The 3,619-nt window shown below is 58.2% G+C and overlaps 1 protein-coding gene across 4 annotated transcripts in view; it reads right to left on the bottom strand.

Annotated features, from left to right (window-relative positions):
* CHST3 (carbohydrate sulfotransferase 3) overlaps nucleotides 1-2,892 on the bottom strand; it is a 37,237-nt gene extending 34,345 nt beyond the window's left edge. For 3 of the 4 annotated variants that reach the window (XM_011355191.2, XM_011355192.2, XM_011355193.2), the window contains exon 1: nucleotides 2,497-2,892. The gene's annotated coding sequence lies outside the window, so the exon portion shown is untranslated. Of the gene's footprint in view, nucleotides 1-2,052; nucleotides 2,471-2,496 lie in introns of those variants that run through there. The other variant, XM_023527885.1, reaches the window with a different exon arrangement.
* Between the last annotated feature and the right edge of the window lie 727 nt (nucleotides 2,893-3,619).

Here is a 3,619-nt window from a genome sequence, read left to right as displayed (position 1 = left end):
TTTCCTCATCTGTAGAGATGATAACCACTGTCCCTCTGTGAGGCATGTGTGAAAAAGCATAAGCTGGGGACCAAGTGAGCCATGTGGTTATCATCCTTCCCACCCTTCTGCCCCAGCTCTCCTGAGGATCAGACACCGAAGAAGAGTCCAGCTTTCCAGGGCTCGTGGAGCAGGAGTGGGAAGGACAGCCATTACATGTCCCTTTAATTTCACCAGGTAAGTGATGACAGGAGGTGGCAGGTAAGGATTGATTTCCCTATGTAATAGATTTCTATCCTGGAGAGGGCCGAAAAGGGCAAGGGTTATAGTCACCCATTTGAGGATGTTTACCTGGCAATTTCTCCCAAACCCAAACTTGTGACTTATAGGGTCACGAGTGGCAGCTTTGTCCCCACTTCTCAGATAAGCAACAACAAATCATCTCTCACTGGAATTACTGCAACATCCCCCTGTAATCATTCTCAAACTCCCCGCTTCCTGACTTCAGATCCACATGGAAGACTCCAGCAGTCTGGTGCCGCCTAGCCTTTGATTCCCACGGCCCATGGTAACTCAGGCTGGGCACAATATGTGGAAAAAGAGGACTGTAGTCAGAGGCCCCAGGACCACGTTAGTAGTGCATCAGGGTTGCTTCCTCATTGCCATGGAGAACCAGTAGGGACCTTAGAGACAGCCTGACACGGTGGAGACAGCATGGGTCCAGAGTCAGACATCCGGGTTCAGATCTTAGCTTTGTCCCTCACCAGGCATGTGACCTTGAAAAAGTTATAGTATTTAACTTTCCTGAGTCTCAGCTTCCTAATTTCTAAAATGGTAACCTCATAGGTATGTAAGGTCTTAATGAGAAAATGTATGTGGAGCTCTCAAGTCACAGAAGGCATAATTAAAGTGAAAGGTGATATTGAGAAAGGACTGGCTGCAGCATTCCACCTGAACTTGGGGGTGGCTAAGCTCAGATCATTCCCTCTCTCATTTGGGACCACAGGCGTGGGTGCTGGCCACATGCTTTGCTAATTTCAGCATTAAGATAATTTAGAAGTTTGAATTGCACACTAAACCTAGTCACAAAGGGACAGGGTGGGAAATGACCCACTTCTTTGCAATTATACGGCCCCCACATCTTGCATGCTCTCAATCTCATGCCAGTAGGGAATCATTCCCAAGTCTGCTTGCAGTCCCAGCTCCAAGAACATGAGATGGTGCTGCTCTTCTGGGAAACTCATGCCAAGTGGCACAGAGGCCCCCCACCCCCCACACACACTCTATGTTCAGTGAAGGGGATGTGACCGCCCCTTCACCTGCTGCAGACACGGTGCCAAGCCCCTGCTGGAGAACACAGCTTCTAGACTCTTCACAAGACCCATCTCCAGCCAGGCCAGCAGAAGCCAGGAAAAAACACCCCACACCACCCCTAGTTGAGCAAGCTGCAGAAATGGAGACTTTTCTACTTTTCTGCCGCTTTTCTTAGGGGAGCAGAGGCCAATGATGAAACTCAAGTCCCGGATGCCAACCCACAGGGCACATTGGAGCAAGCTGCATGGGCCACTTCCCCAAACACAACTTCAGATGCAATGAAAGTAAGGCTGAGGCTTCAAAATCACCCTGGTTTCTCTGCGACCTTGGAATCTTAAACCTCCCCCACCCCGTTTTACACTTCCACACCCAGGCCCGGAATCTCCTCAGCAAGTCCCCCTGGAAGTCGCTCTGAGGAAGCACATCCGCTGGGGGAAGGGTCTGTGCTTCCCTCACAGGCCCTGTCACTGCCACCTCCCAGCTGTCCAGCTCAGCACCGGCCTGCCAGCCTTTTCCACTCTGCTCATAGACCCCAGCATGCCAGGTCTGAGTTTATGAATCACTCCCTCCTCTCTCCCGGCCTCGCCTCCGGAAGGGCTGCGAACACCCAGACACATCACCCAGACACCGATTTTCCACACCAGACTTGCTCCTGATGAACCCCGAGAACCGACTGCAATGTCTACATTCCCCTCCCCACTTTTCGGCCTCGGGGTCTTGGCCACGATTTTCCAAAGACAAGGCAGCCAGCCCCCTCACCTGCCCGTCGCTCTTTGGGGGCTCCTCACTGGAGGTCTGCAGAGGCAGCAGACAAAGACCTGGATTTATTTAAGGGCAGGAGGACACGCCTGGCGTAAAGATCCTTGTCCCCGCGCTTGGGATTGTAAATTTCGGTCTTCGGCGTGTGCCTGGTCTGTGTGGCGCGTGCTCAGGGAGTGTGCGCTGTGTCTGTGGCTTGAGTGATGATGAGCTGCGTGTACCTGGCAGTTGTGACTCTGGGTGCAGTGGGTCTGGGGGTTGTGGGTGCCTGCGTGGAGTTTTCCCCGAGCCAAGAACTCTCCTTCCCTCCCTCCCTCCCTGCGTTTCGCCCCCTCTTCCTCCAAAGTTTGGTGCGTGCGCCGGGACAGGGAAGGTGGAGACGCACAGCTGGGCGGCCTCCTCCGGGTCCCCGAGGCGATTCCAGGACGACTGCGCCCAACTTACCCCAGGCGCCGAGCCTCCTCCGGCGGGGGCGGATCCGACTCTCCGCTGCTCGGGTCTCGCGCCGGCAGCATCCGCTCACAACTTTGCCTTCCTCTCGGTGGCACCAGCTCCCTCCCGGCCGGGCTCTGCGCCCTCCCTGGGGGCGGCGGCGGGGAGAGTAGAGGGAGGGAGGCGCGGGCCGGCCCAGCGGGTTCGCACGCCGGGCGGGAAGAGGCGCCAGGCGGGCGCAGTCCTGTGCAGCTAGCGAGCGAGCAATCGGTGCTGCCTGGCGCCGTCCCCGGTCGGGCCCGAGCGGGCGAGCGGCTCGCGGCGGCTGCGGATTCCTGAGCCGTGTCCAAGGCGCCCGGGGAGTCCTCCTCCTCCTCCTCCTGTTCTTCTTCTTCCTCACCCCACCCAGCTCCCACCCCTGCGCGCCCGTAACTTGGGAACCGTTGGCAAACTTGGTGCAGCGCGGGCTACGCGCCCGCCGGGCCTCCGGGTGAAAGGAGGGGAGGAGAGGGAGGAGCTGAGGGGAAGGGGGAGGCGGCCGCCCCCGGGGAGCCGTGCTCTCCGGGACCCCTCTATGGGCCTTTGTTCCGGGCGCTGCACCTCGGCCGGCCCCTCCCGGGGAACTCACTTGGGGCCGCTCAGATTCCCCCGCCCCCCCACCCCCGAGAGTCTGGGAGGAGCTCTTGGGCCCTGGGTGGGTAGGTGGGGGAGATGCCGCGTGGAGACAGTCGCAGCATCACTCTCTTGGAGCCCCCAGGGCAGTTACTGGCTTCTCATCTTGTTCCTACTTAGGTAGAACCCTCTGGTTGTGTGGATTCTACGCCATCTCAGCCCCAGGGACGGGGGAAATCCTCCCCCCCAAGGGGGACTGGTTGCCCGGATGATGGTCCCCCAGGCTTACAAAAACTACAACACCCCCTCTCTGTGCAGTCACAGGTCACCACTGGCCATTTGCTCCTCGCATGGCCAGTCTGAGGCTCCTGGAATGCAAGACCCGGGAAGTGAGAAGGAAGTAGAGTTCACGTGGGCCAGCTGGACCCTCCCGGGCAGCTAGCACCTTGGGCCAGGGGGCTGCTGGACGAGTGGGGACACAGTCGCCTCCCGCGCATGGGGCAGTGCCCAGCTGGGGACATTT

The sequence above is a fragment of the Pteropus vampyrus genome, unplaced genomic scaffold (assembly GCF_000151845.1).
Source record: "Pteropus vampyrus isolate Shadow unplaced genomic scaffold, Pvam_2.0 Scaffold20, whole genome shotgun sequence".
Lineage (NCBI taxonomy): Eukaryota > Metazoa > Chordata > Mammalia > Chiroptera > Pteropodidae > Pteropus > Pteropus vampyrus.
The sequence above is the reverse complement of the archived record's forward strand: the minus strand, read 5'-3'. Positions and strand labels throughout refer to the sequence as shown.